Source organism: Temnothorax americanus, unplaced genomic scaffold, assembly GCF_048541705.1.
Source record: "Temnothorax americanus isolate GAGA-0224 unplaced genomic scaffold, ASM4854170v1 Scaffold40, whole genome shotgun sequence".
In the NCBI taxonomy this organism is placed as follows: domain Eukaryota; kingdom Metazoa; phylum Arthropoda; class Insecta; order Hymenoptera; family Formicidae; genus Temnothorax; species Temnothorax americanus.
Window position 1 is genome coordinate 1,158,663 of NW_027509548.1, and position 25,227 is coordinate 1,183,889.

A 25,227-nucleotide genomic window follows, 5' to 3' on the forward strand; every position below is an offset into this window, starting at 1 on the left:
CTTGTTTTACAACCTCGTTTCTGCAGAAAATAAGTAATACATGAGCAAATTTTAGAAACCAAGCGTATTTGTTTATTTCGAAAACTCTTTGTCTAGACCCGAGTCCTAAAAAGAACCCCGTCATAAATCATAAAAACTCTTTGTTACAAAAAAAGGGTTGGATTGCGTCTCATCTCGATACAAGTGTTTCTGTCCAGAACCAAGTTCTAAAAGAACACCGTCATAAATCATAAAAATCCTTCGATACAAAAAAGGGTTAGATTGCGTCACGTCACAAAGCGAACCTGTCCGTTCCTGTTTCCCCCTCCCCTCGAGGTAAAACGCTCTTAAAAATTCCACTTTCCGTTTTTGCCATTTTAGCATCATATCTTTTTTCGAGCTTAGCGTCGTCTACCACGTGCTCCCACCAAAATGGCGCTGGCCGGCTCTTCCGCTATTTTACCGCGTGACTTCAGCGTCGTCCGCCACGTGCAGACCCAAAAAGACGCTGGACACTTTAGGCGGGAGAGCCAATCAGACGCTGGGTAGGTATGGGGTATCCAATCAAAACGCACCATTTAGTTACTATTTTAAATCCGACATTTTTGTTTCGTAGTCGTCCACCACGTGCAGTCCCAAAAAAGTCACTAAGCACTAGACACCTTAGGCGGGAGAACCAATCAGACGCTGGGTAAGTATGGGGTATCCAATCAAAACGCTCCATTTGAATCCGCCATTTTTGTCTCATAGTTTTCCACCACGTGCAGTTTCCCCCCAAAAATCACTAGACACTAGACACCTCAGGAGAGGGAGGGCCAATCAGACGCTGGGTAGGTATGGGGTATCCAATCAAATCGCTCCATTTTACCCTCACCCCTCACGCGGCAGCCAATCAGAGCGATCCGAGGTCACGTGGGCAGACTGTCTGGCCACGCCCCTGGCGCCGGAGGGGTCGGTGGAGGGGGTTTGTTTTGACGCCCCATACCTATCCACTTACTACTTACACTTTCTCTTCACTTTACTAATAATAATCTTGCATTTACTTTTGCTTAAGTCGTCTAACGACTTGACAAAGATTGTCTTATTTAACAACATATATGTCAAATAAGATAATCTTAAACGACTATGAATTTTATAACTAATAAAATATCCTTCAGTCCTTACTTACAACGAATAAGATAAGTTTATGAATCATAATAAGATGCTTTGGAAGAAGATCGTCTTCGACAATTCTCAAGTATAGACTTGTTTTATGACTGTGAATCAAAGCGCCATCTTAAGACTGTACTTAATAAGATTTTGAAAATAAGCCTTGACTATGAATACGGGTAGTGTGCCTTCAAAATACATGCGTGGGCTTTCCACGCGTGGTGGAAAGTTGTAAACCCATGTGGCACTTCGTTTCGCGTGGAAAGTATATGCGCGAAGGCAGCAAGTTAAAAATGTTAAAAAACTCGCTAAATTTTGGAGTCGCAAAAAATTCTTTTGGTATATGTTTTTTTTATCTAAAAGGAATCTATTTACAAAGTTTCACCTAAATCGGAGCATGGACGTTTTCGGAAGAACAGCCCTTTTAAGTTTCACTGCCTACGTTTTTCTGTATGCCACGGCCTTAACTGCATTTTCTTACGGCTATTGTAGACGGTCCTTAAGAGTAGGAGTAGGAAATAAAATTAATTTATTTTGCTACGTCCTTACGCCAGCTCTCTTAAACCGGAAATAGCCCTCTTACGCCTACTCTTACTCCTTACTCCACGTATTGTAGACCAACCTTAATAATCAATTTGTTGGTTCATCGAATTCGAGAGGGCGTTTTTAGTCTGGCAAATAATTTTTAGAAAACGTTGGACTGCAAACGCAGATATATTTGTATTAAAAATTCTTTATTACATTTTTCGTCCTGATCTCGATCGTCTTATATTGGTGTAATTGCAATTTACAAAAAAAAATAATAATTTACCAATTTACATTGCTGAATTACTTATTGTTAGTCCGAGTATACATAACCTTAACGCTCAAAAGCATCTTTTTCGGGACGACGCATGGCTCTGCGTGAGCGCGAATGATTAATAGCGGAAAGGTCCTAGGTTCAATCTCGGCTTTCCGCATGTCGATTCTCGATTAAGAAGAGGATTTTTTGCGCACGTTTAAGAAGAGAAGAGGTTAAAAAATGGATCTCTTAATTAATGTCCATTTCTAATATTAATACAGATTAACTTCATTCTTTGTTTAACTTACTTATTATCCTTTTCTAATTCTTAAAACTAGAAGAAGATAAAAAATCAAACCGAGATTAAAGTTAATCTACATTGGTAGAAATAGACATAAAGAGAAGGAGAAAGGGCCTTGGCAAATAGAAAAACTTAAGCAGTAAGCAAATCAGCCAATTATAGTCAAGAACTTAAAGCATAACGTAAGCGGTAGCAAATCCAAACTGTTGATTTTCTTACTGCTAACGTTTTACTGCTTAAATTTTTTTATATGTTAAAGCCCAAAGAGTTTAAAAAAAGCAAAAATTGAGGATTAGAAGTTTTATGTCATATAACCTGAAAATTAACGGTTGGAGACACTGCGATAAGAGCTGCGTTCTGATATTCACTGCCAGTACTGAGTGAAAACAACCTATAGTTTACGTCACGTACATTATAGATTTTTAGTACATATAGTGAATATTAGCACTTATCTAACAAGAGGCGATTTTTGGCGATCGTTTGGTATGGTTTGGTACATATACCAAAGTTGCTATTGGTTCTGGTGCAGTTTGGTACCCTTTGGTTGCTTATACCAGAACAGAGAGAAAGATGAAAGTGGTCATGCCCGCGTTTTGGCTGTACCCGAATCCTATTGGTTGTGCACGTTTTTGTGGTTCTCTTTCATGTTATGTTCACAATTTTTTGGTTCTCTTCCATTAGATTCACGATTTTTTGGTTTTATTTCCAAAGAGAATAAAAAAATTGTAGACATAGCACGGAAGAAAACCACAAAAACGTGCACATGCCGACAGGATTCGAGTACAGCCAAAACGCGGGCATGACCACTCTTATTTTTCTCTCTGACCAGAGTCACGCCAAAAATTGTCTATAGCTAAGATGTAAGATTAATAGCAAATTTGGTTGGATGCACTAATGCGCACTAGTGCATATTAAAGTCGTTGTACACTGATTTAGGTCGGTATTCATAGTCGGTTCTTATATTTAAGACCGTTTTAAGTATGATCTTGAGATGTTATGGATCAATCACAGAGCCGTATTAGCATCTTAAGACATTACTTAAGACGGTCTTGAAATTAGATCCGACTATGAATACCGGCTTTAAGTCGGTGTTCATAGCCGGTATTCAAATTTTGAGTTGTTTGACATCAGAGAGAAAGATGAGAGTGGTCACATTGCGTTTTGGGGCAATAACCACTCTCCTATACGATTCGAGTTTCTATACGATACCATGATTTTGTGGTTCTCTTTCGTGTTAGGTTCACGATTTTTTATTTTTTTTCCAAAGAGAATAAAAAAATTGCGGATAGCACGAAAGAAAACCACAAAAACGTGCACATTTTACTTACAGGATTCGGGCACAGCTAAAACGCGGGCATGACTACTCTCATCTTTCTCTTTATTTGACATACATACAAAGTCTTCATTTTAGTCATTTTTTATTGAAACTAACTTTTAGCAGGAATTGTACTGCCGATACATCCTTAAGTAAGGTCTTAAGATGCTAATACGGCTCTGTGATTGATTAATGACATCTTAAGATTGTACTTAAGGCGATCTTAAATATAAGAACCGACTATGAATACCGCGGCCATAGTCGGATCGATCTTAAGGGGATCCTATAGTGGCAGTCGTTACCGACATTTAGTTAAATGCATTAAACTTTTAATTGGCTTTACGGAATTGCAAAATTCTTTTAACAGAATTAAAGTACAAAAATGTAGGTCGGTCTGGTCAATTTTACATCAAAAACAAAAAAAATTGAGCACAGAGCTGTCACTGATGACAATATTTGCTTAATACAAAAATACTGCAGTTTATATATACAAAATGAGATACGTACGACCTAGGAAAAACATTTAAGAACAATATCGTGCAATTAGAACTAAGATTGAAAGCCTAGAAAAAAAGTTTAGTGTATTTAACTGTTATATGTGCAAAAGTACATTCAGGTTGATAGGATAAGCAGTATTGTGTGTAGCGAGAGATGGCGCAGCAATCGAACAAGGTCAGATGCCTCTCGTTAGACAAGGACAGATATAGATATATAACATAGAAAACAGAAGAAATTAGAAATGTTGACTTGACATTATCGACATTGAGGAAGTTCGTCCTTCGCTATAGGATCCCCTTAAGATGTTATGAGCCAATCACAGAGTCGTATTAGCATTTTAAGATATTACTTAAGACGGTCTTGAAATAAGATCCGACTATGAATACCGGCCAATAAAGAATATTGAGGATTTTGTGATTTAACCTGTTATATTAAATATACACTTTACGTTTATGTACGATGATTTTAATGTGCACCAGTGCGCACTGAGTGTGCACTAGTCAATGACGTATATACGTCGACACTCCTTATTCGCGGGGGTTACGTATTTGACAACTGTCGCGAATACGGAATTCGCGAATATGGAGTAGTTAAATGTATGATAGTATATGGGATACGTCGCAAGAAAAATTAAATTAAAATAAATTAAAAAATTCAAAACAAGATTATTATTTTTATTTAAAATAATAAAATATGTAATATATATAATGAATTTATGTATTAACCCTAGAACGGTACACTGGGTTAGCGTAACTCATAGCAATTTTAAAAGTTGCGGCACGTCTATATTGTACGGAGAGGGGGGTTCGGACCAGGGGGAAAACTTTGGAGAGCCCCCTACTAATTGTAAGCTGCACTCATAATCGAACCAGTGTATTGAAAACTGCCGAGTAAAAAACATTGAGTTAGTCTCTGGGTTATACTAACCCAGTGTAACGTTAACGTTAGTAAATCCGTGTGTTCGCGAAATCGCTGATTAATCCCGACGATGGAAGCGGGATGAGAAGGACGCGCGTGGAAGGTGTTCACTAATTATTCACTTTATTTCTTGTGTAACTCAGACCACAGTCTGAGCCGTCTTTAATATGAGAAGAGATATATACAGTCTGACCTGAGAGTGGTGGGCAGTCTTTCGGATTTCACTAAGCATAAGAAGTCTTTGTATAAGAAGTCTTTGTGTATCGTTCGTGAGTGGGCGAGGCAGTTATATTAATTGCCGTCCTATTCGATGAATCGCCCGTGAGCCGGTGAGACATGTGGCGGTCGGCACTCGCGCACATGTGAGCCTGAGTCGTCGTGTTGATGTATCCTGAGTAGCTGGATGTGTGGTCGCTTTACATGTTAATGCAGTATCTCAGCAGCTGTAATCACTGCGGTGAGCACTTCAATGTGTATAGTCACAATCAAGATGCACAGAGCACACATCGTGCGTCTGATCACTGCGCGGCCATTTGCACAATTGCCTCGATCGTGAGGAAGACGTTGGCGATGAGCGCGCCCGTGCGGGCGCGAGCTACCGTGGTGATGCGGGGTCGATATCCGATCGATGCTGCCATCTGATCGGGCGGCGCAACGGTAACGGAATCTCGAACACCGTGATATATACCAATTTTGAAAAAATAATTAAATATAATTTTGTAATAAAATGGAATTAAAAAATCAAATAAATATTTTTTTCATTGATCTTTATAATCTCAAAGTTACCTAATAATGTACAATAACGTAAATTTCAATTTGTGTTGTTTGTTATTAGAATGCTAATATTATTAGAAATTTATTATTTATCAATTTTTTACTTAAAATATTTATATGTAATGTCAAATCACGCAAATAATTCATTTTATTCATTACCATAAAAAGTTACTAAGAGCCAAAAATTGCGTATTCACCATTCAAAATAATTATACTTTTTGGAAGTAATTGAAAATATGCATTAATCCCCTTAAAATACAACTATAGACTTTTACAATCCTAGTAGAATTAGGTCACAACTCGTTTCAGAAAAAGAAATGTAATTAAATAACCAAAAATCTCAATTTTACTCAATTAAAAAAATTTTGTTTTGATATTTTGTAAATAGCTCCTGTGTAAAAGCTGTTTTTGCTTTCTAACGTAGATATTCAAGTTCCTGAGATTCTAAACTATTTATTTAAAAAAGAATTTGCTCTAAAATATGCAGTTGATCAAAAGTTATAGTAAGAAGAAAACGGCGGGTTAGCCTAGGGTTTATATAACCCAAGTGTACCATCTACGTTACTTTTAGAAGTGTACCGTTCTAGGGTAAGATTCCGATAACTTTGGCGCCTTAATTTGACGGTGGTTTCTGATAGTACTTTTAACGCTAAACAAAAAATTATATAGGTCTTATAGGGCTAACCACTCTGGTTTTCGAGATATACAGTGTTAAAGTTGAAAATAAATCATATGAATTTTTAAGTAATACTTTAATTGTGTGTATAAACAGTACACACGTAAGCGGGGGAGGAGCTACCGCTCCTCGGTTCGCGTGAAAAGTTAAAAACCTGTTATTTCTTCTTTTGTCGCTTCGTATGAAAAGTTGCATTGTGTGAAAATATTTAATATCATGCAGTAACAGAAATAATTTGTTATAGCAGAGAATTGTTAGAATATTGAAAAGTATATGTATAATTTTATATTTTATAAAAGTATAAATACAAAGTATTTTCTCACCTTTAACAATGGCAAAAGAATAAATTGTTGTTTTTTATTATTGTACGGTTCCACATGGAATTGCAACTTTCTAGTACTTTCTACACGAAGCGAGGTTTATCTTACCTACAAAGATCTGTAAATCATTAAACATTTTTAAAACACCAGACGCTATATTTTGCAAATTATTAGTCGTGGAATTTTTTAATTTTTTTCCTGTATTCCTCACTAAAAATACTTCCAAAAATTGTTTTTACATTTTGGCGCCAAAATTATCGGAATCTAACCCGTTCTAGGATTAAATATATAATTTTAACTAATTTTAGTTGTTAACTGGCTTGAAAAATGTAGTTATCTTGGTCTGCTGTATATGTTGCTGATTTTTAAATTGATTTGTGTAATCATCCACACATTGCTTCTTTTATTTTTCTTTTAAAAATAAGACTTCTTTCTATAAATGGATTGTTGTGTTTATAAAAATTAAAACACCTTTTAAAATGAGGTGACTGGAGTCGTCTATATAACCGATAAAATTACTATACCGAGAAAAAAAGATTATATAGGATAATTATATAAATATATATGATATATGAAGGGCGGCGGTGTGGTCTAGTGGTAGAGCGCCAGACTTGTAATCTGAGGAACCAGGTTCGAGTCCACTAGAGCCATGTAGCATGGAAAAGTTTTTTTTCGAAAAACCGCGCCCCTCTGTGCAGGATGCGGAGAAAACTGGGCTTCGTCTTTCGGAAGAGACGTTAAACCGTTGGCGTTGGTCCAAAGGGGGAAACAGTAAGGTAGTGGCTGAAAATTGGAGGTTAGGGTTGGGTACGTTCCTTCAAAACGCCCCCTTTTAAGGCCCCTTGGGGTATATAAAGTAAAATTCTTTATTTTTTTATATGATATATGATCTATTGTTCATATCTAGTTATATTTAGAATTATATATGCCCATATATAATGATATATGGACCTATATATAATTTTATATAAAGCACCAAATTTCATATTATAATCACATATAATTATAAATATTTATATATAATTATATATATTTATATATAATTATATATATAATTTTATATATAATTTTTTGTTCTCGGGATCTTTTGTGTTATCGACCTATATCTGTTCTTGTATAGATAAGGATATAGACAAGGATAGCACCTACATTGCACGCACACATACGCACGAATCATCATATAAGTATATACTTTTATATTAGACTTCTAATGTCGAATTGGAGAGTTCATCGATGTTTTTCTTGTTGTGCAATTCAGGAAAACTCGTTTTTATGTTTGTATCAATGGTATATCTTTTATATGAAGCACATCTTGTGATAAGTTGACGGCGATTGCTGTAACCTGTAACTCGAGACGCCATATTAGAATAAAAGTAGGTAAGGAAATCTGTAATTCCGAAATTTTTTCTCGTTTTCTGTATAAAATTGGAGTTTCTTTGAATCATTGATATATGTACTGCAATTATGGAGAAGCACTTTTAATTCTGTCAAATTACGACGTTACATGAGTAGAAAGAAAATGGTAATTTTATCAATAAAACAGACGACTCCAGCATCATCTTAAAAAGAAAAGATTGAAAATAAGTATATTTCTCGAAATTATATTTAAGAGCAGGTAAAAATTGTAAGTGTGCAAGTAGAAACTTGCACATTGCTTTCTCATAGCTTTTAAGTGTGCAAGTAGAAACTTGCACATTACTTTCTCTTAGTTTTTAAGTGTGCAAGTAGAAACTTGTACATTACTTTCGCATATAGTTTTAAAGTGAGCAAGTAGAAACTTGCACATTGCTTAATCAACATTTTATTTTGTTTATAAAGCTTCCTCTACGAGGAAGCTTATTTTTTTATGTATAATTATTAGTAAATATTTATTAATTTGGATTCTTTATAGAGGAAACATAATAGTAAAAAGTTTGGATAGAACTGTAATAGATCGGGTCGAGAAAGCGAAACATCTGGGTGTAATGATCGATAGTAAACTTTGTTGGGAGGATTACTGTGATTATATGTTGAAAAAAATAGGGAAAAAAGTGAGTTTTCTGAATAGAATAGGAAATGATATATCGGTGTACTAGATGTACTGTGTATAAGTCTATCATAGCGCCTCATTTTGAATATTGCGTAACGATATTAGTAGGCATGGGTGAAACGCAATTGAATTGACTGCAAGTGGCACAACACCGTGCCATGAGAGTCATATTACAATGTTCGCGATATGTAAAGGTAGAATTAATGTTGCAAACTTTTAGGTTTATGAATGTAAGACAGAGGCTAATGTACAATGTATGTATTTTTAATTTTAAGATAGTAAGAGGCATAATGACAAGACATTTAAGTAATAGGATAAAAATAGTAGGAGATGTGAGTGAACGGCAAACAAGGCAGGCTGAGAATATTAGAATTCGATATCGCAGGGCAAGAAGCGCACAGAAAAGTTTATTTTAAGAAGGTTTAAATATGTATAACGCCCGTAGAAATTAAGCAATGCGAAAGAATTGAGCCATTCAAACGTAGGTTAAAAGAATATATTATTGTACCTCATGTAGGGGAATTAATTTAAGGATATTTTATGTAAAAAAAGGCTAATAAAGCTCAATCAATCTCTCTCTCACTCTCTCTTTCTTTTCCTCTCTTTCTCTTTCTTTCTCTTTCTCTCTCTCTCTCTCTCTCTTTGGTGAGTACGGTGTGTGCACGTCCGTTGTGTTGCTCCTATCTCAACTGGATATATTTCTGCCGCAAGCTGCCTTCGGGCTCTTTTGTTGCAGGTTTATGCAAGTCTTTTTGTTGCTCGTCACGTGCTGTTATTGGTACGCATCGGGCTTCGCCGAATTCCTGGTATTTTCGCGACGAGTGTTTCTCATTATTGCTATACCATTTCTGAGAATCATTCCATGGAGGATGTTGTCTTCTTCTGCGCATGTGCCTGCCGCTTGATCTGTACTTTCCTGCACTTGCGGTCCTGGAGTGCCGTTCGGTTCAGCGTCGATATCGACGTTTGTCGATCGATAGTATCGTGACTCGATTTGCCTCTACCGGCGCCTATACGGTGCGAGCATATCGTGAGTCCCTGTCAGTTGACTCGCATCGTGTAACTTGGACCACATCGTGTAATTTGGACCGAGCATGGAATCGCGCACGTGTGCCAAGTGTGGGAAGTCGATTGTCAACCAGATACTCGAGTGCGGGGTGTGCAGGAGGGTGTTCCATCCCGGCTGCATTAAACCCTATGCAGCCACCAGATATGCAGATAATTGCTGCAAATCTCTATTGGCTTCACTCGACCCCCCCCCTCCTTCACCGGCTATTGATGTGGGTGCGCATGCCTTTGACTTCTTAGGTGGATCATCGTGCGCTCGGGTGCAGGCTCAGTCTCGGGAGCGCGCCTCAATTGAAGTCATGCTCCAGGGACTGTGTGAGCAACTGAAGGACTCGGACACTAAACTCTCTGCCTTTGTTGACGAGCAGCGACGCACAAATAAGGAGATCAACGACAAATTGAACAAACTTAGTCTCATCGCGGACACTGTCGCTCATAACACCCAGCGCATCGACAAGCTTGAGCAAGAAAGCTCTGCTCTGGCGCGAGATGTCCAGGCTTTAAAGGCCGCCCAGCTTGTTCCGCGTGCCGGCGAGGAGATTGGGAGCGACTCGGCTGCTGCGTCGCGCGTCCCTCGAACGTCGGATCTTATTATCTCCGGAATCCCATCGTCTCTCACTGAATCATCTTGTGAGCTTGTCGCGTGTGTTTTTCGTGCGCTGGGAATTCCTCAGCTTACTTCCGACGTTCTTGAGACTCGCGATGTAGCGGCGCGTGTTGCGTCCTCAGATCATGACGCTACATCTGCGTCCGCCCCTGTCGTAGATTGTGCTGGCGTTGGGGGTCGGCGCAGATCGGTCATAGTCGCGCTCAAGTCCCGCGAGATTCGTGACCACATCATTAGGATCATGCGTGGCAAGCGCCGATTGCCTATCAACGACGTTTTCTCGACTAACATTCCTGGCAACGTTTTTGTAAATGAATTGCTCCCGATTCATACTTATAAGTTGCTGCGCCGGGCGCGAGTCAGGGCGAGGCAGCTGTCGTTCGCGCATGTGTGGAGTAGCGACGGGCGTATTTTTGTCCGCAGGGACCGTAGCCAGCCGCCGATTTCTATCGCCTCCGAGGCCGATCTCGAGAGGCTCCAGTGACTCTCGGCGGCGGCTGTGGGTCCTCCTGCTTCGCGTGGTCGTCTCCGTATCGCGTGCTTCAATGCCTGCTCCCTCCCTGCCCATATCGAGTCAATCCGTGCTCATTTAATGTCTAATTTCTTTCATATTATCTCGATCTCGGAAACCTGGCTCCACTCTCACATTTCTGACGAATTAGTTCGTATCCCAGGTTACTGTCTGTTACGAGTGGACAGGGAGGGCGGGGAGGGAGGGGGCGTTGCTTGCTTTGTCCACGACTCATTGCGTGCTCGTGTCCTGGCGTCGTCACCGTCGTCCTTTTCTAATGAACCCGAATTCCTCGTTTTTGACATTCGAGGCAATGCTTGCGAACCTCTACTCTTCACCGTGATGTATCGCAGACCGAAGGGTAAAAATTTCAGTAGGTTTCTCGATGCTCTAACTTCGCTTATTCATAATTATAAGAATATCATTATCTCGGGCGACTTAAACTGTGATCTCCTCTCCTCATCATATGAACCTAATCACCTCAGAGACATAGTCTCGCAATTGTCGCTCAACATTGTGGAGTCGCATTCGACTTATCATACTCGCTCTTCCGATTCATGGTTGGATGTCTTTATTGTCGATAGCTTGGACAAGGTCTTTTCGTTTCGAAAGTCGGATGCACCTTTTATCAATGGTCACGACCTTATAGAACTCACGTATCTATTCGCCCTCCAGTCTCCCGCTGATCGTACATTGACCCGTCGTAGCTACAAGGAGTTTAACGAACACAGATATGTGGAAACTCTCACCTCCTTGCTGTCTTCGTCTTTCGTGGTAGACTTTGGCCTCGAGAGCCTCAGTGAGCCCGACTTGGACAGCATCCTGAGTACTATAACCAAAGATTTCGCTTCTAGTCTCGACATCCATGCGCCCATCCGTACTTTTCGTGTGTATCGTCCTTCGGCACCTTGGCTCACCGAGGCTTTCGTACGTGGTATTCGGCATCGCAACCGTCTATATAATATCGCCCGAAGATCAGGTTCTGTTCTCGATTTTCATATTTATAAGCAGTACAGGAACAGTCTCACGGTAGAAATGAGGAAGGCTAGAGAGCACTTCAACATGACCAGATTAACCGCGATTTCCAATCCATCCAAGCTATGGCGCGAACTCACTAATCTTGGCCTAATCGAATCACCTTTATCCTCACCGCTGAATTACTTCTCACGCGATACTCTCAATGCTCACTACGCATCCATCTCAAACTGCTTTCCTTCCTGTACTCAATCTCAATTTTCTGACATCATTTCATCCATAGAGCCTGACAATCCTACTTTCAGTTTTTCCCAAATAACCGCTGATGATCTATGCTCTCTTGTCTCCTCATCTTCTGTTTCTCTTGCTTCAGGTTGCGATCACCTTCCACTGCATGCTATCGCATTGGCCCTGCCACACGTGAGTAATTTACTCACTTCATTCTTCAATAGTTGTCTCAGACTTAGTTACTTCCCGTCGTTGTGGAAGCGTGCCATTCTACGCCCACTGTCTAAAATTAAATCTCCTGCCTCTCCTTCCGACACGAGGCCCATAGCCAACCTATGCGAGCTCTCCAAGGTGTTCGAAAAGATTCTACATCGCCAGATTACCGATTTCATTGAATCTCATCATATTCTAGACAGTCGACAATCCGGCTACCGCAAGTGTTTTTCTACTCAGTCTGCCCTTCTGCGATTATTCCACGACATCAAGTATGGCGTTGATGTAGGCGAAGTGTTGATCCTTGTCCTATTTGATTTCAGCAAAGCTTTCGACACTGTCTCCCATCATTTGCTTCTTACCAAACTTAGGAAACTAGGCTTTTCTGATCAAGTTTTGAAACTAATTTTTTCGTACCTCACCGGTCGTCTTCAAGCAGTTGTGGATTTGGAGGGCGTCTTCTCAGAATGGCTATCTGTCACTGCTGGCGTCCCGCAGGGATCTGTCCTTGGACCGCTCCTTTCCTCTCTCTTCATCAATGATATCGGCGCGTTTCTAAGGTTCACAGAACATTTGATATTTGCCGATGATACGCAAATTTATCGCAGGTGCCTCTTAAGTCAATTAAATGCCGGGCTGCAATTTGTGGCGCATGATGTGAATGTTGTCTCTGAATTTGCAGCTGCAAATGGACTGACCCTCAATCTCAACAAATCCAAGGTATTAATATTTGGAAGCAAAGGTTATATCAAACAACTCAACCTCAATGACCTTCCTCTTATTTCCGTTGGTGGTATTTCGATTCCCTACGTTACCGAAGCGCGAAATCTGGGCGTCATTATGAGATCTGATCTATCTTGGGATAGCCATGTCTCCCATATCTCCAAAAGAGTCCACTTTACGCTATACAAGCTCAAGTTTCACAAAAACTCCTTATCTCGTCAACTTCGTGTGAAACTTGTGACCGCACTCATCTGGCCTTTGCTGGATTACTGTTCTCTTGTGTACAATAATGTCACTGACGAGCTTGACACTAGATTGCAAAGGCTTATAAACTGTGCGATTCGCTTCATATTCAATTTAAGACGCGACGAACATATCACGCCTTTTCGTCACCAACTGGGATGGTTGTCCGTAAAGAACAGACGACTCTATTTCTTGGGAATCGAGATGTATAAGATATCCCGCGGCATATCTCCAGGTTACCTTTCCGACATTTTCATCAAACCCGATTCCTTGATCAGACGTTCGTCACGCCTGGTAGTGGTGCGTGCATTTCAAATTCCCACCCATAGGACGGAAACATATCATAGATCTTTCCATCTCGCGGGTATCTATTTGTGGAACTCGCTTCCTTCAGAGATTGTGTCCTCATCGACTATCATTGAATTCAAACGAAAGCTCTACAACCACTTCTTTTCCCTTGAGTCTGGTTCTGTGCCTGCTTCCACTCTGAGGCATTCAAGCGTTTGAACACAGGTCATATTTAATCTAGTCGCCTTAGTCAGTAATTTAGTTTTAAGCTACTTCATTATACATTTTGCGTTAATTTTGTCAATATTTGAGCATAATCCTTATCCAATCTAGTCGCCTCACGTAGTTAGTCACTCTAGTTGTCATTTCATTATAATTTTGCAATTTTGTTTCTTTCGTCTGCGAGATTGGTGCACACACCGTCACCATTATCATGTCATTTTCGATATTTTTGTTCACCGTTATTATGTTATTTTTTGATATTTTTATTGTTATTGCCATGTACACGGCGGCCTTGTGTTGCCATGTACACGGCGTTCTTTTGTACATTTTTTTTTATTTGCCTAAAGTCCTGACTATGGCATAAATAAATATCTCTCTCTCTCTCTCTCTCTCTCTCTCTCTCTTTCTCTCTCTCTTTTTCTCTCTCAATTCATAAAAAGTCTCAATTGTTGAGACTTGAGATGTAGCCCTTAAAGGTTAAAATTTTAAAATATTAGCAATTTATGCTCTTATAATAGAATTATGCTCTAATTCTATTATATTCTTCAGTCTTAAGTCTAAGTCTGATCAACCAAATCTTAACCAATTATATATGAAATAAGGGTAGAAAAGACTGAAGAATAAAATAGAATTATAAATAGTCCAATATCTCAAAATTGGCGGAAGTTAGAGCAACCACGAACATTTCTCAAAAAATTCAAAATTTTATAAAGAAAGAATCTTTTTACCGATTATCGCCAAATTCAATACCAATCTTTTTTTAATAATACTGTATATAAAATTACATGTATAACTTATACATGTAATTTCTTAAGCAAAAATCGGTAACTCCTACACCGATCCTCGCCAAATTCAATACCTTCTATAAATGATATTCTATCCATCAAATAACTAACACATTTTTTAAACAGAAATCGGTAACCTTTTCACCGATCCTCGCAAAATTCAAAACAACTTTCCTTTAATAATACTCTATATATAAAATTACATGTATACATCTTATACACTTTTTAAGTAGAAATCGATAATCCCTTCACCGATCCTCGCCAAATTTAATAACAATCTTCCTTTAATGATGCTCTATCTATCAAATAACTTAAACTCTTTCACCAATCTTCACTAAAGTCAAAACATCCTTCCTTTAATGATATTTTATATATCAGATTACGTGTATAACTTGTACACTTTTTAGGCAAAAATTGGTAACCCCTTCACCGATCATTGCCAAATTCAACACTAACCTACCTTTAATGATATTCCGTCCATAAAAAAAAATTAAGCTCGATATCTCAAAATTTGCGGAAATTAGAGTAATTATGTAGATTTTTTTAGATAGAAATTGGTAATCTTTTTATTGTTAGAAATTTTTCTAATTCTATTTTATTCTTCAGTTTTTTTACCTCTATTTCATATATGATTCTTTAAGATTTGGTTAATCAGTTCTTGAGTTATAAAACGCACACACATACGCACATACAGACATTTTCTAAAATTACGATTTTCCGACGTTTTAGAACATTCTGAACAGATTGGCATCGAAAACTAAAAAAACAATTTTTTCTTCGGTCTTTAGACCTAGCTTTATATGCGATCAAAGGTCCATATACGAAGTTTATGAAAACAAAGCTTTCTCTATGAGAAAGCAAAAGATTTAAAAAAGGCGCCAAGTGTTCGCGCCCTGTTATGCGTAGTTATTGCGCGAAACAATATTTTACTAAATTAACAATTTTAATCTATTTTTGTTATAAAAGTAGTGATATCAAATATTGTGCCAAATAAGCATGAATGTATAAATATAAAATTTGATCCTTTCTCACATAAATATATAATTTAATTCTTCTATTGTACTTAATAAAATAGATAGATATATATTTATTTTCAAGCTTATAGCCAAGAAAAGAAACTTGGTTTACAATAAACCTTAAGCACTCATCCATTCACACTATATAAACTACAAAACCTCCGCTATTAACAGACTTCATTCGCTCGCGTTCGCTTATGTTCTAACCTGTCTCCGCTTCCTCTCCTTCTCTTTCCAAAGCTTTTTTAGTATTCTCCCTTTTTCTGTTTCTAATTCATCGTTACATAATGTATCTAGTCTTTCTTTATAGTTCTTACTCAAATTTACAAACCAATCGTTAATCACCGTGCATTCACCTACATAATGTTCCAGATTATCCTTACCCAGCTTACAAAATCTACAACTTTTTACATCCTCCCCCAACCAATATTTATTTGCTTCCTCCATATTACCGCACCTCAATCCTATCAACGCTCTAAAATACCATCACCCGACATTTTCTTGTCCATATTTACATTTAATAAATATTTTGGTTTATTACACGCTATACCCAGCTTCTTGTATCTTATATTGTACCGCGCATTTCTAATCTTACTGTCGATAGTTTGTTCTTGTAAATCTTGTTCTCTTTCTCTTATTACCCTGAGCATGTCGATACCTTCCCTTCTTGCAGTTCTTATCGCTTCAAGACCCCACCCCAAATTATTAAAATAACTTTTCCTTTCACTACTGAATAGATCTTTCTTTCCACTGCCCGAAATATTCTCCGTTTTATCTTTTTCTTCCCAACATGCCGCCATTAGCCTATTTGAACTACTTTCTCTGCTTCTCTTTTCATATTTTATGGCTCTTAATCCCCAATCAATTTTTAATTTCTTTAGGCCCAACTCTCTCAAGATCATATACCGCGGCGTACAAAATTCTATTTTAAAAATCCATCTGATGTCCAGCCAGACTTTTTCTAAATCACTTTTCTCCATCCACCCCCATACTTCCACCCCATATTTTATAACACTTTTGACCAGATAATTAAACAATGTCCGTCTCCTCTTAAAATCATCTTTACATATCCTTTCACCGAGGCCCCATACCTTATTTGCTGCTAATCTTCCTTTCCTGCCCATTTCTTTTATATGATCCGTGTAATTTCCTTTTCTATTAAACGTGAACCCCAAATACTTAAAAGTTTTCACCTCCTCTATTCTTTCCTTACCCCATTTCCAATTTCTACCTAACTTGCCACCACTATTAAAAATCATGACCTTTGTTTTTTCTGTACTTAGTTCTAGCTTCCTATCCTTAAAAAATCTTTTCAGTGTATCCATCATATCATCCAATGCTTCTTTATTCTTGGCCAGTAGAACCATGTCGTCGGCATAAGCTAACGACCATACCTTGTACATGCCCAATACAATACCACCTATATTTCGCTTCTCTAACGCCTCGTCTAAATCCGCAATATAAAGACTGAACAGGTCTGGACTCAGAACACAATCCGGCCTCACACCAATCTTTGTGATGAAGTTTCTCGTAATCCCCTTGTTTGTCCTGACTGATGTCTCTGTTTCTTCATACAGCCCCTCAATCCTGTTTAACAAGCTGCTGCCGACCCCTTTTTATTCCAGTATTTTCCATAATTTTCCCCTCTCCACCTTGTCGAAAGCGGCTTTCAAGTCGATAAAAAGAGCAAACACTTTGTCATCTCTACGTTTCTTTACTTTCTCCCTCTGTACAATGTGGTTCAGAATAAAGATGTTGTCCATGGTAGATCTTCCCTTTTTGAAGCCCGCCTGACTTTCAGGCAGCATTCCTTTCGCTTCTATAATTTCCTTTAATCTATTCCTCAGAAATTTGGCATACACTTTATATGCTGAGCACAGCAGTGAAATTTCTCTGTAGTTTTCTGCCTTCTCTTTATCTCCTATCTTATACAGCGGTACCACTATGCTCATTTTCCACTCCGATGGAATAGTTCCTTCCTTTCATATCTGCTTTATTAAGTCTACCAGAAAACCTTTCACCGCTGAACCACAAAACCTCAAAGCTTCCATCGGGATTCCGTCTATTCCAGCTGCTTTGCCTAATTTCATCCTTTTTACTGCGTCCGCTATCTCCTCCTCCTTTAACTCTCTCTCCTCTTCTTGCTTGTACCTTTCGTGTTTCTCACCTCGTATTTCCATAGCAGTTGTACCGTCCCTTTCTTCACCTATCTTTCTCTCAGTTCCGTTCTCCTTCATTGTTATCTTTTTCTCCGTGCCTCCCAATAACTTCATAAAATGCTTTTTCCACTCTTCTCCTTGAATATTGTTCTCCGTCCATTCCTTCTTCTTTCTTCGCCTGTTTATAAACCTCCAAATATCTTTTTCATTCCTCAAATTTCTCAACTCCTCCTCTTCTTCCGCTCTTTTGTCTTTCCTTCTCTTTTCTAACAACTCCCTAAAGTCTTTCCTTCCTACCATAAAGTCTTCTCTTCTGCTTTTCCCCTTTTTCCATCTCTTGCACTTTTTTTTAACCTCCCTTTTTTTCTCGTGCAACTCCTGCTCCACCAGTCCTTATGACCTATTTTTTTCTTCCTCGATTTTTTAACCTCCTTATAAATCAGTGCATTATGTATGAGCTTTTTTATTCTTCTCCATTTCTCTTCTATCGACCACGACTTTTGCCACTCCACGCTCCCTGGCTCCGTCGTTCTCTCGAAATATAGTCTCCTCGTTTCTTTGTCCTAATTTATTATTTTCCTCACGGTATTTAGTTCCTCGTTCTCTTCTTTTCCTTCTTCTGCAACTTGTCTTCCAGTCCCCTATCCTTGTCTTCCAAACTCCCCTATCCTTATGTTAAAATTGCTTCCTATGATTATTCCTTCTCACTCATGCCTTTCAGTAATTTTCTCTAATGTTGTCTCTAAATCATTTACCAGGCTTTTATTATAAATTGTGAAAATATTCAGCATTGTACCATCTGCTGAAAGCCATGTATGAGCAATGCCATTTGATAACATTGCAGTCTTTACCACATCGTAACACCTAATCCAGTTTTTCTTTACTCCTATCAAAATTCCGCCAATCGCCCTACCTTTTTTCTTTTTCCTCCTCGCATTTATGTTCACCCACTCGTGAGACCCTGGTAATTTGTCCTTAATCCTATTCCAATCTTTCTCCTCTAGCCATGTCTCGCATAAACCTACAAAATCATTTTTTATTATATAATTCCAAAAATCCTTGTTCTGTCTCTCTAAACCGGCTACATTCCAGAATAAAACCCTTCTTTTTCTGTTATTCTCTCTCTTCAGTCTTCTATTGTCCTTCTTACGCTCTTCATCATCTATCATTTTCCTCGACTCATCCTTTAATTGGCTGCCCTTCAGAAATTTTTTTTTCTATAAGCGCGTTTTTCTCTTCATTCCACACATACTTCCTTTCTTGTATTTCTAATTTTTTGTATCTTATTTTTACCCGTTTTCCATCCATCTTTTCTTTCCGCGCGCGGTCTCTTATCAATCTTTGCACCTCTCTTTCCTCGAACGACAGATCGTGATCAATGAAAATTTTTCTGCTTTCTAGCTTACTCTTTGATTTCATTACAATTTCCTTCGAATCCCTGCAGTCCATTTCCACAACAATTACCTCCTTTCCTTCCTTACCTGATGTTTGCATATTCTTCATCTTCTTCTTAACTCCAAACTCCTTTTCCAGAAATGTCTCTGCTGTTTCCCTTATACATCTACTGTTCCTTTTGCAATCCTCTAATTACAAATTTGTTTCTTCTTTCCCTCTTATCTCTTATGTTTCTTTCGTTTTTCTTTACTAACTCTGTCACCCTTCCTACAGTCTCTTCAATTTTGGCCCCCTTTTCGCCCACGACTATGTCTTCCTTTGATTGTTCCATCTTCCGCAGCCTAACCTCTAACTTCTCTTACGGTCCAACCCTCCTCTAATTTGCTTATTCTCTTTTTCATTCCTTTCATCTTTATCTTTATATCTTTCAACTCCGCATTTATCTCTCTCAAGATTGCCATCATCGAACCGTCCGCTTCATTCTTCTTTAGCATCATCCTGTCTCCGTCCCCTTCTCTCTCCTCACCCTCGGGTCCGGTTCCTACTATTCGCTTATCCAAGCCTGGAGGCGTTCTTATCGTCTTGTTATCTCTCTTAAAGATGTCATTCCCATTCTGTACTTCCTCCTCTCTTTTCCTCTTACCTTTCTCCAATTCACATGTCATATCCTTTTCACTTCTCACAAAATCTATATGCTGGTCGAATTCGCTCTTTCCCTCATTCTCAGTTCTTCCTTTGAAAGCTTTCTTCTTCCTCTTTTCTCTTCTTTTGGAGCAACATGAGCTTCTTTATCCGTTTTTTTCCTTTCTGACTTATCTACAATCTTATCTGCGCACCCATTCACATCCGCTATCAATTCGCTCTCGTCCATTTTGCTTGCCAATTCGCTGTACATCTCTATGCTCAATCTATCACGCCAATGAACTCGCTCAGCGAACGCCGCGCTGATTGGTTTTTTCTTATAAGAACCAATCACGTTCAACTATTCCCGAGCAGTTTGGCTCGCCGAACGCGCCCAGTGCCGCCACCTGCACTGTCTACGCAACGCAAATTTCGCTCTTTTTTGGAACCGCACACGCAGCTCCTTCTTCCTTCGCAATCTAACCTCACGCTCTCACCTTTACCTTTAACACTCTTTTACTATAATATTCCTGGGATTTCAACTTTCGTAATTATTCTATCCTGATTCTCAATTATTCCTTCTACCTATCCAACTCTTTAACGCCCGCCACGCTTTCTATTACTGCCTACACTCTCATTTGCTTTCGCCGCCCCTCAGAGTCTACACGTACACACCACACTCGCTTCTCTAACCAAGTCCTCGTACTTAATAAAATAATAAAATATTTAATGTAAAAAACTTGTTAAAGAACATGAAAAATTGTGTTTACCATGCCATTTAATTTTTTTATTCTTTTATTTTTATTATTACGTTGATACATCATCTTCATCAACCTTCAGCAACTGAGTTTTTTCTGCCAAAATTTCTTCTAATTCAACTTCTGTAAGATTTTCTTTACATGACTGTAATTCTTCAACGTTTTTAATTTTCAAATCTTTGAAACCCTTCTTTCCAATGTTGTTGGCAATGTCTCGCAATTTCTGTAATGTCTCGCGTGGTCTCACTTTAAATAAGGTTAAAAAAAAGAGACAATAAAGATAAAAGTTAATAAAGGAAATAAATAAGATAAGTAAATAATTGTTTACAAATAAATTGTTTGAAGTAGAGACATAGGCACGATATGAAACTCTTAGTATTGAACTGTAAATTATTTTTTAAATTATTTTCTGAAGTCTATTATATATATAAGTATGATAAGTCTTTTTGATATTTATATCCGTGAATATTAAAATATCTATTCGCGGATAAAGAAATGTAGTCACAAATATGTTGACTGCGAATAGCAAATCCGCGAATAATAAATCCGCGAATAAGGAGTGTCGACTGTACATAAATCAAGCATTCTATTTGTAGATTCGGCAGAGTGAAGCCGGATGTTGGACCGACGTATAGTTGGCAAACTAATTAAAAATTATTTATATTTATCTTTTTCAATCGGTTGAAAATTATTTGGAGAAATTTGGATAAAACTTTTTAGAGTTTGGAAAACCATACAATAATTGAAAATTAATTAAAATCAATTAAGCGTATAGTTGGCAGACATAATGTCTAAAAATTTTTTTTTATCCAATCGCTCTAGAATTGTTTGGATGAAGTGTCAAAATATATTTTATTATTTGGAAAACTACTTTATTTTAATAAAAATTAATTAACAAGTAAACAATTTCTTTTTTGTTAACGGCAGTATTGAATTTTAGATAAGGATATTCTCCATTTTATTGACTATCGACAATCCAGTGACGAAGAAACGATATTATTACTCTGGTAATATTGCTTTTTCATCCCTATATATATATATATATATATATATATATATATATATATATAGGGATATATATATATATATATATATATATATGACAACTAGTATGTATGTTTTATTGGTGGGGACTTAGGCTGTGTTTCCACATTGACTGTAAGTACTAAAAATCTATAATGTACGTCACTTTTTCAGTACTTACAATGAATATCGAAACACAACCTTACTCTACTAGACTATTCTATTACGTCGGCTTGGAATCAGTTTTGGAGAGTAATTTATCTACGCAATGTTACTCCAATCCATTTTGGAGTAAAAATTTACAGAGCGAATTGGGAATTTTATTTTTATTTAAAAACACGTTTCACAAAGATACAACTTCATAGTACATATATGCTTTGCGTAGAGTCTACAAATATTTTTATTTTGTTAATTACATTTACACGATACTGCTTCAGGGGCGCAATAAAGAGACTGATGTGAACTAAATGATAGCATTAAAGCCAAAAATTGACTTGTTAGGCTTTACATTATGTTGCTCTGAACATAACTATTACGTAAGTAGTTAACCTAACTTTAAAATCTTATTGAAACTCTTTAAAATCTTGTTTATCATTGATTTAACTAATTTTAATCAGTAATAAGTCTGACAAATCTAGTCGGCGCGCAATTTACTAATGTTGGAAAAAGATATGTGTAATACACAAAAAATATACACATATATAACAATTAGGCTACCAAGATCCAGCGCGGACCGTAAAAATGGCGATTTAGTTTAATCTATTTGATTGCATATCATATTCATAACGGTTGTATAATTGTCGTATAATTTTTATAATAATAACAATATAATTATTTTTATAAGTTGTGGCCGTTAGCCACTTACGCTGGGGCGTCGCGTGCCCTTCGCAGAGGATATGCCGTAGCGTGAGAGGGATCGCCGAGTGAGCTGAGAGACAGATGTATGTAATAAATGGGTCGTTTATTCTATGTCCTATGATACAGATGTAGGTGTGTCCGTGTGCTGAAGGAGGCCCTGAGAAGGGCCGCTGAGGCGGCCCTGAAAAGGGCCGTTTGGGTTCTTCTCCTCCTAGTCGCGGAGTCGCTCACGCCAGATGATGCTCAGCTGCGTCTTGGTCCTCCGGAAGGAGCTGAACTTCCGCCAAGCCGGCGGTGTCCCCGGTGGTGTGAGGGACTGCTCCGGTTCCTCCGTCTGTGTAGACTCCGATAAGAGTGCCGGTGGCTCCTCGGTCTGTGTGCCTTGTGAGGAGGTGATCTCCCACTCCGGGTCGGTCTGCACTTCCTGAGTGTCGCGTGGAGGCTGGTGTTGCATGCCTCGGTGAACACGCGCAGGCGGGATGGTCTGCGTCTCCTGGTGTACCCGCTTGGAGGGTGACGGTGGCAGAGGCGACAGGAGTGGAGGCACCGTCCACGATAGTCGAGGAGACGTGTAGCGCCAAACTCTTACGTCCCACGTTGAGATGAGCGCACGTGGAGGACGAGTCAGTCGCACCGGCGAGAGCTGAAACTGGACGAGCTTCCACGGTTGGCCTGGGCGGTAGTCCAGGGGCCGCTGAGGTTGTAGCGGTAGCGGCAGGCGAAGTAGCGCAGCTCGTCTCGGTGGTGGCCGTAGCTTCGGCGGCGGCAAGGTGACGGCGAGATCGGTTACCAAAAAGTACTTCTCCTGGTCTTGGCTATGAGCCGAAGAGCAGTCGAAGGCTGTCTAGGCCGTCGCCGTGTGGCTTTTTATTCTTCCCTGTCGAGAAATGAAACGCGAGAAAGAGTGCCACCTATTGGCGGCACTTTTGTATAGCCTCGCGGGCCGTAGTTTGGCCCACGCGCTCGGCGCGTGATCGGTGGGCGCGCGCGCGCCGCGCGTACCATTTCGATTGTGCGGTCGGAAGACCGCCACATAAGTATTTTAATTTTTAAAAGATTCTTAAAATATTCTTAAAAATGTTACTACAAAAGATTTTTAAACCATTTTAAAATATTCCTAAAATCACTTTAAAATGTGTTTTGCAATATTTTTAGAGAAATATTTAGAAATTTCATCAGAGACTGCAATTCACCATGAAAATTAGTGTAAATAATACACTTAATTTTCTTGATGTCACTGTGATGGTGAGGGGGAACAAATTCATTTTCGATTGGTACCATAAACCCACCTTTTCCGGGAGATACCTTAATTACCACTCACACCATCCGATTTCACATAAAAGGGGCGTGATGTACGGTCTGGTGGACAAGATAACGTCGATCTCGCATCCTCAGTTCCACAGAAAAAACTTTAATATTATTATTTAGGTACTTTTAGACAACGGTTACCCGCTACAGTTTATATTTTCCACAATAATAAACAGGTGAGATAAGTTTTTCTGCGTAAAAATGGATGTGAGGATGCTTTATCACTGACTTGTAAGAATAAATATTTTACTGTCCCTTACGTAAAGTACACGTCTGACAGATTTAAAATTATTGCAAAGGACCTATATCTAGAGATGGTCTTTTCTGTCGCGCACCCTCTCAAAAAATTCATCAAAACAGGCAAGGATAATTTAGATAAACTTGCACATAGCAACGTCGTGTATAAGATTTCTTGCAGTGAGTGTGAAGTGACTTATGTGGGACAAACTAAGAGACAGCTGAAAACTCGAGTTAAGGAACACAGATTAGACATTAACAAAAACTTCGGTTTCCCTTCTGTTATTTCTTGCCATCGTTTAGAAACCGACCATGATTTTGATTGGGGCAATGTGGAGATTTTGGACACTGAGCCATCCCTTCATAAGAGACTTATATCCGAGATGTTACATATAAAACAACAAACATCTCCTTTAAATAAACAGAAGGATACGGAATCTTTATCGGCAGAATATCTCCCTGTTCTTAGTTTGTTCCCGCCTAGATAATTTCTTACTTTCCCCTCCTTTCCGTCTTTCTCTCCCGCTCCTCTCCCCCCTTTTGTAGATTATATACGGTTTCGTTCTCTCGCCGCCGAGCATTTTGTTGTTAAACTTTAACACATCAGCATACAAATGACGCCGCAATACAAGGAAATATATTCCTAATGTACGTATTTGATGCTCTCTTTCTGTAATACTTTTTGACTTCTTTTTACATATATCACAATTGTTACAGTGATCCTCTTCGTATTCAACACTATTGCGGTTTAGTTGCGTTAATTTTGTCGCATTAGTTTTTAAGAATTGTATACCGACACTGAGGATGGTCCTATGAAGGGCCGAAACGTCTGTCAATTATTTTCAATATAAAAGTTTTTAACACTTACATCCTGTTGTGGCTCATTTGCTCTTTTCTTCCTTACTGATTTTTAATTGTATGAGCCTATTGACATATTGTGCTGTATGGGCTAATAATAAACTAAATTTTATTTACACCCGACCTTTTCTTTATTCTAATGTATTAAAATACTTGGCGCGCTGGTTGTTTAAATGCACAACAAATAATGCGATCATCTTACTTCACTCTTTAAAATGTGAACAATTAATCCAGTTTTGCTGCTTAGATTCAAGATGAAAAAAGATGATGAGATTGTCCAGTGACCCCATTAATCACACTTTTTCAAGAAAAAACTAATGCAGACATTTATGACGCCGTAACAGTAACTGCGTTCTACTATTGGACATGGAACCACTTTGGAGCAGTTTCT

The 25,227-nt window shown here is 38.5% G+C and overlaps 1 protein-coding gene across 2 annotated transcripts in view; it reads left to right on the top strand.

Annotated features, from left to right (window-relative positions):
- Positions 1-25,227, top strand: part of LOC143902823 (uncharacterized) — a 243,254-nt gene that overhangs the window by 24,367 nt on the left and 193,660 nt on the right. The gene's annotated exons all lie outside the window — the stretch shown is intronic.